This window comes from Chionomys nivalis, chromosome 12 (genome assembly GCF_950005125.1).
Source record: "Chionomys nivalis chromosome 12, mChiNiv1.1, whole genome shotgun sequence".
Classification (NCBI taxonomy): Eukaryota; Metazoa; Chordata; class Mammalia; order Rodentia; family Cricetidae; genus Chionomys; species Chionomys nivalis.
The window spans coordinates 12,988,390-13,002,003 of NC_080097.1; positions in this window are offsets into that span (position 1 = coordinate 12,988,390).

Below are 13,614 nucleotides of genomic sequence, written 5' to 3' on the forward strand. Positions count from 1 at the left end.
TAAGGATACAAACTCTGGTTTCTATGTTTTCAATGCACACACACACACACACACACACACACACACAAACATAGTTTATGTGTGTGTTTATATATATTTGTATATATATAAACATATCTCTGTGTGTTGTTTGTTGGATGAAATGTTGATTGACTTTCATTTTGATATATTTTTAGAAATATAGATTGCCATTTTCACTTATATTACATTATGGACTGATGAGCAGATTTTCTACCTAAAATAATTATTAATTTTAGTTGCTTAAAAGTTAATTGTATAATTGTATAAAGTATGTAATAACCTTTCCACTATATAACTGAAAATATGAAAACATTATAAAATGTTAAAAATAAAATATTCAGATATCCAAATCATTAATTGGACAAATAAGCTGAACAGACACTTTTCAAAAGAACTAAAATTAGTCAATAAATTTTGGAAAAAAGTATTGTATAATTTAATTATTTCAGAGAAGAAAATAAGTGCTACTTTGAGATTTTGTCACACCCCATTCATAATGTATATCATCAAACTATGGACATTTTAAAAAGAAAGAATGATTTTATAGGATTGTTTAAGTAAACTTTCAGTATAAGAAATATTATGCAGTGAATAAAATATTTAAATATTCTGCTTTTACAATTTTTTCACAGGACTATGTTTTAATAAAATAAAATTTTTATTTACTAAGTGGCAAAAAAACGATGTATTCATGAATGATGCAGAAGAATAAACAGTGAAATATTGGAAGTATAAACATTTTCTCTATCATTTCTTAGCTTGCTTCTTTATCTGGTTTTGCTTTTGTTTAAAATAACTTTACTAATACTACATAAAATATTTAAAATAGCTAATAATTTACTGTGCAATAGAAGGTTTCATGCAAATCATATGAATTCACAATATATAATAAAATTAATAGTAAATTAGTTTCATTGGCAACAAAATATTTAAATTTTAAGTCATATTTCTGAAGTGCTTTCAGAAAATAGCGATTTTAAATTTAATTACCAGAAAACTCTTATGAATATTTTTTCTGTTAATATCTATTTCTACCACTAATGTAGTTTTTGTGAATTTAATATTTGTTTCTTTATATATGCTGTATATATGTATAAATTCCTAAAAATTACAATATAATGTATTATACCAAATGAAAATATTGCAAATAAAATATGCAAACCAATAAATTTTCAAGAATCAACAAGATATAATTATATAATATAAAATTGATCTTGTATGTTTATATTCTGTATCAAAACATGTTTATTTCCTAAAATGACACTTTAGGAAGAATGCATTACCTTCTCAGAATACTGGAGAGTTAGATATACTTATAATATGTTGACTAACCATATTATTTACATGTTAAAACTGTCTTACAACTTCATCAATTGATAATGAAAGAATTGCATAAAGGAATAAGAAAATATATCAAAGAAATAGGTCTAACAGAGAGAAGTAATTGTTCTTAACTATTGTGCCATCTCTCCTGTCACACTTCCCTTTTTCACACACATGTGTATGTGTGAACGAGTCTGTGTGTATATAGACATGTATGCATATATTTCTTATTCATATTTTTATTTGAAAAGCATATTAATTTGAAAAATCAATCAATATTTCATATAAAAGTGACTATTTTTAGGACTTCTTTCTTTCTTTTTTACATTTGAGATTGCAATTTACTTAGAAATTATCTAACTTGCCTTTTCAACCCCCAATCCCTCCTACATCCGTCCCTATTCTCCTTCAAATTCATGGCCTCTTTCTTTTGCAGTAATTGCTGCTGCATACATATGCTGTTTTATAGACACATATACGACTAAACAAAACACATTGAGTTCATATAATGTTACTTACCTGTATGTTTTCAGGGCTACCTGTTTTTCACGGACAATCAATTGATGTGCTTGCTTAGCAGCATCTCTCCTACTCTCAACTTCGCTCAGTTGTCCATTGGTTTTAGTGAATGGCGAAAGTCAAGTGGGCTCTCCCCATTCCATTGGCGTATTAGTTGTTGTTTTGCTCGTGTCCTCCTTGTTCTCATGATTGAGAGATCATAGCACTCAGACTATACAGGCATAACTTCTGATGTAACTATGATATATAAATGCACCTGTGAATGTGTGTGTGTGCGTGCACATGTGCGCATGTACATGTACAAGTGTGTTTGTGTTTCTGTGAGTATAGGACACGGGTCCAAGTTTCCCTTATACATGAGTTGCTGAAGTCATGACACTCCTGAAATGAGATTTGAAATTAAGGTGGGGGGAGAGAGGCTTGATCCTTCTTTAACTTAGTGTGCGAGGCATTATTGACCTCCCGGAGGAGCTATTACTTTTTCTTTGGAGTGCTTGAGTGTGAGCTGGGGGGGAAGTGAGGAGAGGAGGGGAGGAAGGTGGATCTGTGTATGGTACATAAATTGAATTTTAAAAATTAGAAAATGATTCGGAAATAAAGGAGAAATTAGACTCTGTCCTAAACCAGTAACCATTTAAAGAAGTTCAAAAGACATTAAAACAAAGAAATCAAATTCTAGTGTTAAATAGGGTAGCAAATGCTCCTAATCATGATGTCATCACGACTGCCACATCTGTCTTCCATGAAAGAAGGTTTGGACTTGAACATTATTAAGCTGGTTGTTAGAATTTATATGAAAATAAGCTGTCTTTAATATATCAGTGGACATATTCATGAGAAAAGTTATCCAATCTTGAAATTTATAATTACCTTAAGAGTGTGGCAATTATGTACTTCAGTGGAAGTCAATTACATGTTCTGAATAACAATACTACTTGAAATATGAGACCTTTTCCCTCAGTGCTGACTGAGGTAGAGATCATGTGATATGGTAACATTTTTTCCTGTATTTTAAGAACATCTTTTATTTTGTACACATATTCAAAGACAATAGTCACATTCCTTATTAATAAAAATGAATATGGGTTAGTTTTGCTCATAATTCCTTCAGCTTTATACAAATTTACTTTTTTCTGTGACATTTTACTTTTGGTGTAAGTTTTTTTTTTTTTTTTTAATTAAACCATTGTTTGGTCTTTTAGCTCTAACTTCTTTTTTTTTTTTATTCTTTTTTACTTAAAATTTCCAACTGCTCCCCGTTTCCCATTTCCCTCCCCCTCCTCCCACATGGTTTTTCGAGACAGGGTTTCTCTGTGGTTTTGGAGCCTGTCCTGGAACTAGCTCTTGTAGACCAGGCTGGTCTCGAACTCACAGAGATCTGCCTGCCTCTGCCTCCCAAGTGCTGGGATTAAAGGTGTGCGCCACCACCGCCCGGCTTGGTGTAAGATTTTAAATCAGTTTTACACTGAATATAAAACTGAGACATAAAGTTATTTGCCCTATTGAGGTCTTTGTTAGAGTATATAAACATAAACTCATTATATATATATATATATATATATATATATATATATATATATATATATATATTTCCATGGGCAGCAGAGGAGAGGGTGCCTGTACTAACCTTACCCTATAGCCACACTGATGAATATCTTGCATATCATCATCATTTCTTATAAATAGCCTGTAACAAAATATGTAGCCTTTGAATGTTGTTTATGTTTTAGTTTTATTACAAGTTAAAGATTAAAAGAACTTTTTAAAATATTTATTTATTTATTATGTATACAATATTCTTTCTGCGTGTATGCCTGAAGGCCAGAAGAGGGCGCCAGACCTCTTTACAGATGGTTGTGAGCCACCATGTGGTTGCTGGGAATTGAACTCAGGACCTTTAGAAGAGCCGGTAATGCTCTTAACCACTGAGCCATTCCTCCAGCCCTAAAAGAACTTTTCTTATTTGGGGACATGACTCATTTGGTAAAGTGATGGCTGAGAAAGTGTGAGGACTTGAGATGAAACTCCAGCTTCTATGTAAATGTCAGGTGTTGCAGTACCGATCTGCAACTCCAGAGCTAGAGAGGTAGAGATAGTTTGATTTCAGGCACATGTGTAGCCAACAGTCTAGCCACAATAGTGCGCTCCTGGGTTAGTGAGAGATGTCTTCTTAAATGTGTAGAGCAAGTTCAGATAGAAACTAGTTATCAACCTCTGGCCTCTGCACAAATGTACGTGGATTAGCACACCTTATACACAGGTGTACATACTATGAACATGTGTACATACATATATTATAAAAACTTACATACATACTTTTCTTTTTTATTCTTATTATATTGCTTTTTTAAAGACAAAGTTGGTGACTAAAAGATAGCCTTGAATTGACAATTCTATTAATTAAGTCTGGTTTCATTCTAAGGAATTAGTCAGCCAATTAATTCAAAGTAGACGAAAAACTTTTCATGAAATTTTAAGTAGTTTTTGAAATTAAATGTGCTGTAAGCTGTTTAAATGCATGCTCATGTATATTGTTACTCAAATCCTTTTGGGGGTTCGGGTAAATTTTTGTAAATGCATTCTTTCAGAATGTGAACGCATGGAACACTTTGATTCTCTCTCTGATCCGAGAAACTTTATTTTGAGATTACTCAACTCGTCAGTGAGACAAGAGGGACTGTATCTCCAATGTAAACTTCAGGTATCCCAGGAAACTGCTTTGTTTTATATTTCCCAGTCTGTAGTTGGAAAGAATGGTTTACTCACAGCTCAACCTTTCTTTGAAACTGAACATTTGAAGCTCCATAACCTCCCTTTTTGATCTGTAAATATCAGATTGTCCTGGATTCCATCCACTGCATTTCACTTGCTATAAAAACTCGTTCTGTTTCCTGATTTCTAGTATTCAGCTCTAAGTTGCTTTCTTTTGCCCACAAAAATGGTACAAAAATGCCTTCCAAACTATGATCTTCTTCTAAACAGTATCATGTACTGTTAGTATTAGAAACAAAACAGATACTTTGACTTGGATTTTCAAACACTAATTCGAGCCCATAATCAAACCTAAAAACATGTAATAGCATAAAAGTGAGTTTTGGCTAGTAACTTTTATTCTTATTCTGCTATGCATTCTTGTGCTGTCTGCTTTTTAGTAAAAGGTATGATACACTTTGCCAAATTTAAAAGAGACTTTAAATGCATGGATTTATTTCCATGCTCATAAAATTCTTTGTTCACAGTGTGATGCTGTTATGGAAAAACATGCAGCATTGCTACTTCTTTAAACATCTGAAAGTGTTCTCAGTAAACTGAACTGTTAGTAGAACTTGCACCCCATATGTAGAGTAAGGCCTAAACCTATATTAGTTCAGGTGTCTTTAATGATTAGCAACAAGGACGATCCCTATCCCTATTGACCGGGATTGCTATTGTTGGCAAATGTTGCTATCTGGATGACAATTCCAAAACACATATCAATATTTAGGTGAAAAAAATGTGAATTTTGCCAGTACAATTTTTCCATTTTAATGATTTCTGCCTTCCACTGGAAAAAAAGAAAGCACAAGAGCACCAGAGTCATCCGGGGTTTGCTTATGGTTAAGAAAATGAAATTCTTTGCAAAAGTAATTTTATTCTAGACTTATTTCATACACCTTCTGAAGTGTACAAGGTATTTGAGACTTAGCCAAATGTAACCTCATGCCTGCCAAATAAGTTGAGTCTCATTTAACATTGTTTGGCCTTTGGGAAAACTAATGAACAGAAAAAGATACTTAGGAGAGCTGTTTTCATAGACTGGGTAGGAAAATGCCTGCATGTGATCATGAAAACAATTTTGAGGTGCATATTCCCTGTTTACACCTGTTATTCAGAGTCCTTTCAGCAGTATGCTGTGGTCTCATATCATCATTAGTGTTCTGAGCTTAAGGCGGGCTCTGTCTAAATTTGTTCCTGGCAAGTCCACATTTCCATCCATTACTGGCTTATTGGGCAGCCTCTCCTGCTCTCTGAGTCATAGTTATACTTTCCCTATCTGACCCTAGACTAACGATCTCTATAGTGCAAAAACTCTAGACTCACATGAAGCAAAACTCTCCATCAGTGCTCTTCATTGACCCTTTTACAGAATTTATATGTAAAAAACAGCACTCATAGTTGAAGACCCTGGATTTTCAGTGTATACTTTTTCTTATCTCTACCAGAGATTTTTTTTTCTTGCTTTTTTGTCTCATCTGAAGAGGTGATCTGCTGGTTATACTATTTGTTACACTTATTCCACCCTCTTATCCAAGTAAAAAAGATGTGCCTCCAGTTACATAATAGTGTGTGTAGGAACTTAGAAAATTTACCTACTATGCTTCATATATCTTCGGCTTTATATGTGCACATCTTAAACTTTTGCAGAAGAAAACAAGTAGTTTTTGCAATCTGCTAATGATTCTGCAGGATAAGGAGAGTTAGTCCTATGAGGACTATTCTCTTCCTCTTTGTAGTATCTAATGATGTTTCAGTCATCTAGTAATTCCAACGTGTTGGGATATCAATTTGACATCTGCACATGGATGAGAAATATTTTGAGTTAGTCAATTTTTTGACCTGGTCTTGCACTGCTAGATATGATCATGTTTTTTAAAGGTGGAGGAAAGGAAGTGTTATGAGGTATTTCTCTTATATCTTGTAAATACTTGTCACTTCTATTGATTTAATAAAATGCCAATTGGTCAGTAGCCACACAGGAAGTATTGGTGGGGTAAACAGACTAAGAAAATTCTGTGAAGCACAAAGGTTCAGTCTGCAGTAACCAACCAGATGCAAAGAAAACAAGATAAAAATGTTGTACTGAAAAAAGGTACCAAGCCATGTGACTAAACATAGACTAGAATTATAGGTTAATTTAAGTTTTAAGAGCTAATTAAAAATAAGCCTGAGCTAAATGGCCAACCAGTTTATAATTAATATAAGCCTCTGTGTGTTTTGTTGGGACTGAATGGCTGCAAGGTTGTGCAGGACAGAAACTTTAATCTACACACTGCTGAGCAGAGACTTTTTTTTTGTCCCCAATAAACTCTACATGTAATTTCAGAATTTTTACATTTGTGGTTGCTTTTCTAAGGAAAAGTTAGACAGCATCAGTGGTCACATTCTGTTAACCAACCATATCATAGAAGTAGCATATTTTCAAGGTAAGGATGATGATTTTCACTTCTGGATAAGGACGTGGAAATTTTGTTTTTCATTTGAAACCCCAGAACACCTTTTTAAAACCCAGCTATCAAGTACAGTGAATCACATTGGATCAGCCACACATCAAATTGTCTAGTCAACAAGTAGGAATAAATCCAATTTTTTGACACTTTTCAGAAACTCCTGTTCTTTTAGTGAGCTTGTGCTAAAATTTTGAAGCAAGAAAATATGCTTTATAAGTCTTTCAATTTATTGAGTAACCAGAATAATGTTTTAAAATCATAATTACACCCAAGAGCCTGCAGAATTGTAAATTGTATTATAAAAATGTGTTTTTCTGAGATTTCCTAAGAGTGGCACTTCCCTATCACCATAAAAGGTCATCTTTGATTTCATATCACTGATCATCAGGTTTAATAAGCTGGGTTGTGGCTACTAATTCTGCATTAAATAGTACACTGTGTTAGCAAAATGATCCAACATGATCCCCATCTGTTCTTTGGAAATATTCTTTTACTGAATTATTTATTATTCAAAATTTCTTTTATTATGACCAAACCATTGAAAAAACAGAATTAGAAAAGAAACTTGAAAATTTATTTTAAAATACTTTAGAATATTCTGATGGTAACATATTAAAATGATAGTTTCATGAATGTTTTATGCAATGAGCATTAAATTTAGAAAGAGTTGCATTTATACTTAATATGAAATTAATAAGAATTTTTCACATAACTTTCTTATTGATTATTTGGGAATTTTACATCATGCATCATAATTCAAATGACCTCCTGGTCCCCCCACATCATCAACTCACTTCTGCAGTGTCCCCCAAAAGAACATAAAAAATTCAGTAATTCCTGAGTAAATGGGGACCATGGGGACCATGGGAAAGGAATGAACGGGAGAAGAGAAACAGGGAGGGGAGCAGAGAAAAATATATATCTCAATTAAATCAATAAAAATAAAACATCCAACAAAGCCAAAACAAAGCAAGCAAGAAAAGAAAAGCAATACTAAACCAAATCAAACAAAAAACAATTAAACATCTCTGTTTCTTCTTCTTTCCCACCGCTCCAATACTTCTTCATTTGTCCTGGTGGTACTGGGAGCGGTATATCACATAGTATGCTTTTCTATGCCCAATGAGCTTTACTAGCAAATATTCATTGCAATGAGTATGGTTAAGGCCTCTGGTTTCTGGTACGCCATCATCCCTGAACCTTCATTGGAATTTTTCTGGAATATACCATAGTTACCCTAGTTAGAGAAAACTGTTGGTATTGTAGGCTTTTGAGTAAGGTCTGCTTACCTCCCAGGGCCATGGTGATATCCTGTAAGGATGCTATCAAGGGTCATGTACATGTACATGTTAGTTTTACAACACTCAGGCTCTGTGGCAACATACATGGCCTAAATCCATCAAAGGCCACATGGAAACCTGGGATCTGGGTAACCTGAGTTGCAACCTGTAGCCTTATGGGGTTCAAGGGCTGTGCTATGACCAGAGCCATGTTTGTCTGAGTAACCAGTTCTGCCACCCAGGACCTTGTGCTGCCCAGACCCCGGCTGCTGCCTTAGATATGATAAAATATAAAGTAGATATAAATGTTATTACTGTAATTCTTGCTTGATACCTGTTTTGTTGTATGTAATTTTTTAATGTTAAAGTTAAAACCTTCTTTTTATTTAAACAGAAAAGGCGAGGTAATGTGGGATTTTCCTCTTTTTAATGTGATTACCATTGATAAATAAAGAAATTGCTTTGCACCTATAACAAAGCAGAACTTAGCTAGGTGAGGAAAACTACACTAAATGCTGGAAGAAAAAATGGGGAGAAAAGGAGAAGCCATGTGTCCTCGCTGGAGCTATATGGAACTTCACCTAGTAAACCACAGCCACATGGAGATACACAGATTACTATAAATGGAATAAATTAAGATATAAAGAGTTCGCAAAAAATATGCTTAAACTATTGACCAAACAGTATTGCAAATAATGTGGATTCTGAGTGATTATTTTGGAGCTGAGCAACCAGGAAGTAACTAGCGGCCTTCTTACAATAAGCAATAAGTCTCATACTCCTCAGGGGATTGTACTAAAAATGTCTAAGTAGTTTCATACTTGAGATATGTTGAGTTATCTGAGCTACATGGTCTATTTGTGATGTTTCAAAAATAATCTTCCTAACATTCAAATCCCACGGAACAAGTAAAAGTCTAGCTTGTAGAAAAGCACAGATTTATTGTGCATTGATGGTGATGCTGAAGTTTATTATCTATAATCATTTCCTATGCAATCAAGATGGAATAAAAATCGCTCAGGCTGCCAGGTAGTGGTGGCGCATGCCTTTGATCCTAGCACTCAGAAGGCAGATGCAGATGGATCTCTGTATGTTCGGGCAGGGCCAACCTGTTCTACAAGAGGTGGTTCTAGGAAAGGCACCAAAGCTGCAGAGAAACCTTGTCCTGAAAAGAAAAAAAAAATCACTCAGGTCACATATGATGGTGCCTCCCTCATATTTGAAAAGGATACTAGCAGGCTGGTAAGCTTGAAGTCTCTAGATAATTCAACACAGTCAAGTTGCAATCTCATATTTTAAAAATACTGGGAAAATGATTTTAATTCATGTTACACATTCACAAAACAATTTATGGTCCAAATAGAATTACTAAGAGTGCACACAAGAACAACATCATGAAATAAATTATGCAGTACAGAGATTGTCATTTGAGAGCTATTTTGTAAAGGAGAAGATAGTCAGTGGAAAACCAAATACATAGGTCTTCATACAACTTATAGATGAACTATATATCATGACTCTTTGCTAAAAAGCCTTCAGGCATGGCTATGAAAAATGAAGCTCATTTGTTTGAGCTCAATACATATAGCTTTTCTTCCAGATGTTGAAATGAAGATTATTCTTTCAAGGGTACAGCTAAAATGTTTATCCTTGCATATATGTTGATCTTATTATTACCACCTCAATGCCATGTCTTTTTCATTCCTCCTCAGTTGATTCATTTGAAGTCATGGGTACAAAAACAAAATATTCTATTATATTAATAAGGAATTAACTTTAAAACCCTAAGCCAGCTTCAGTCATGGTCTTAAACAATTGGCCATTTTATTCCGTTAGAATTAAATTTATGCTCAGAAAGGGTGAGGCCAGGATTTTTAATTATAAGAGAAGATATTACAATCCATACTTTTAGTATCAACATCATAACCAAATAAGCAAGATAATAAGTGTTGAATATTGCATTCTTTAGAGATCAAGGTGTTTTGTTTGTTGTTTTTTATGTATGTATGCATATGTATCAGGAAAATAAAAGTGTAAAATGAAATGAGTTAGAGTTAAATAATGAAGAGGTGCTTCAGTGTAGAACACAGTCTAATGGAACAGAATAAAGTATCCTCAATAATTATCCAAATTACACCCAACTGATTTTGATGAAGGAGCCATGAACACACAAGGAGAAAAGGACACTCTCTTCAATAAATAGTGTAGAGAAAGCCTAGATAACAATGTAAAGAATTAAAAAAGGAAATTGTTTCTCATTGATTAAACTATTAATTATAAATGTATTAATTAACTCAATTTAAAACCCAAATTTTCAAACAGTTTAAAAAAGCATAAAAAATAGTTAAGGATATTACCGTAGGGAAAAAATTTTGGATATAACCCTAAAATCACGAATAACAACAAAAAACTCAAAATTAAGCAAGGTTTTATAATATTAAAATGCTAAAATATAACAAGATAAGTTAATGATAACTCAAGAGATGGAGACTACAATTTCCTAAATTTCTCTTTAGGCAAAAATAAGTGTTCAAAACTAATGCCCTGAGTTCAACCCACAGAATTCATGCCAAAAGAACAGAAACAGCTACTTTAAGTTGTCTGCTGACAATATATATGCCTGCATCATTTACACATATAAACTCAGCAATAATATATGTTTTTAATAAGGGAGAATACTATGTAAATGTTATATTAAGTATTTATCATGTGATCAAGACCTAGAATATATAAAAAAGTAAACAACTAAACAGTATGCTGTATTTTACTCTCTATATCTTTCTCTTTCCATATATAATATATATTCTCTCTTGTAGCACATATAATTAAAAATAGATAAATATTATGAATATATATTTTTCTAGTGAAGACTAATAAATGGTCTACAGATTAACAAAAATAATATAATTCTGCCTTACTAACTGTTCAGAAGTGAAAATCAAGCAATGGTGAGATGCTATGAAAAATATAAACTGAAGGGGTCAATGCATAGATGTTTTTTTCTAATTTTGACCTTTGCAGGCTTTGTGTATGTTGTAACATTCTTTATAAGTTCAAACTTGTACCCATCCCATTGCAACTGAAATATGCTCTTTCCATGGTGTCTTAGATCATCTCCTGGCTCTTACAATCCTTCCACTTCCTACACTGCACAAATCCCTGAACCTTGAAGACAGTAATTTGATAATGACACCTCACTTAGGCTGAGTGCTACAAAGCCTCAGTCTCTCCACACTGAACAGTCGTACATCCCATAGTTAATTACCATATATTTTGAACATAAGCTCCTCTGATGATGATTGAACAGTGACTTGATCTATAGGTGGAACAACATGGTATTAAATTCTTTTTTGCTATGTTATTTAGGCAGAATAATGGTAGTTTGTTTTTTCTTAGGGCCTTCCATTCTTGTACCATTTAGTAGTGTTTGATATCAGTTTCAGCTCCTGTAGTATAGCTTACCAAGAAACTTTTCAATTGGTGACATGTGGGAAGTGGAAAAATGTTGCAGGGAGGACACTCAGAAACCATATTATTTAAATCACATCTTGTCCCATTAGATCTAGCTTCTTATTGGCTAATTCTTATATCTTAATTTAACCCATCTCCAATAATCTGTTCATCACCCCAACTCATGTCTTCCCAGCAAAGTTTTAGCACGTCTCTCTCCAGCAGCAGCTCTATGGCTTCTATTGACTCCACTTCCATTCTACTAGCATTCATCTTAGCTTTCCCTACCTAGCTTTGTTCCTCTATAGCTCTGCTATAGGCGCAAAGCAGTTCCTTTATTTATCAATAGTAATCACAACATACAGAGGAAAATTTCACATTATCTTCTTTTTTTTCTGTTTAAATAAAGAGAAAGTTTTTAACTTTGACATACTAAAATTACATATAACAAAACAGGTATCAAGTAAGAATTATAGTTACAAAATTTATATCTACTTTATTTTTTAGCATAACTAAGAAAAACTATAACAACTGTAAATATAAATTCTTCAACACTATTAAAGACTCCTCCAGAAGGATATAAATTTAAATAAATAAACTGGGAGTAATTGTAAGCAACTTCCAAAACTCTAGGAAAGATAGAGACATTTCACTATCTGGACAGTCACCCAAAGTTTTTGTACCATTGGAGCATCCATCTTCAGCCTAAAGGCCCATAGCATCCATCAGACTTCTTCACAAACAAAAAGACACGTCTGCCTATATTGGCAGTTTGTCATTTACTTTTTATACTGAAGAATGTCTGGCAGACACTTTCAAGTAGCAGGAACCCCAAAGGATCATCTCACCTTTAGGCAAGCTTAGCAGTCATTTTTCTGTGGGTCCTGCATGTCCAGTTCACCAAGTAGTACAGCAAGAGCAGTCTCTTTTCCAAATGACTAGCAAACCCCATAAGGAGCCTCTTCGACGCCCATCTTCCTCTTGAAGTAGATTGATATTGCCAAGCTTCATTTCTTTTCATATACTGACTAATTTTCATGTAGTTTGTCATTGTTATATGAAAAGCCACTAATAAATGGGGTGTTTAATGGAATTCACTATAAATCAAGAATTTTATTGTACTACTAAGGTCTCCAAATGTGGAATTAGTAGTTGACAACTTCTTACCAAAACAGCTAATCTTCACATGGTAAAATCAAGCCACATCCTCTAATAATCCATGTTTTTATGGCAAAGGAGTCATCTGTGGTTTTTTTCTAGCTTGCTAATCAAAAATAATTCTGAATAAAATAACCATTAAATTTTAAGTCCTTCAATAGTTAAGCATCACATTTCAATGAGAGCTCATTAATCATCAAGATAAGAGCTAATTTTTAAGTAATGAATTAATTGTGAATTCAAAAGTAAAATATACAAAAATGAAGCATTTTTTTTTATCAGAAAGCATCCTATGTTTGGCATAGGCCGAAGTCGGTGAAAATCAGCACCAGTTGAAGATAACTTTAATTTATCTATAATCTTCAAAATATAAAATAATTTTATCCTAGTTTTTGATGAAAATGCTAATGAGATCATTTATTTATCTTTAGTAGTAAAAATTACTTATGACAGTCTATCCAAAAGTAAACATTCAAATTTTTCACTGTGAAAAACTTTTCAAGAAAACATTTGGAATTCGCAGGTTCGGAAGCTTTATTTCTCAGTACTTGGCCTTCTTTATTTGTGTCTTTGATGATGCAGTCTATCTTTACACACAGGCATGATAACACAGTCCTGTTAAAATTCCTAGGAGTCCAGAAACAAGGACAGTGCTA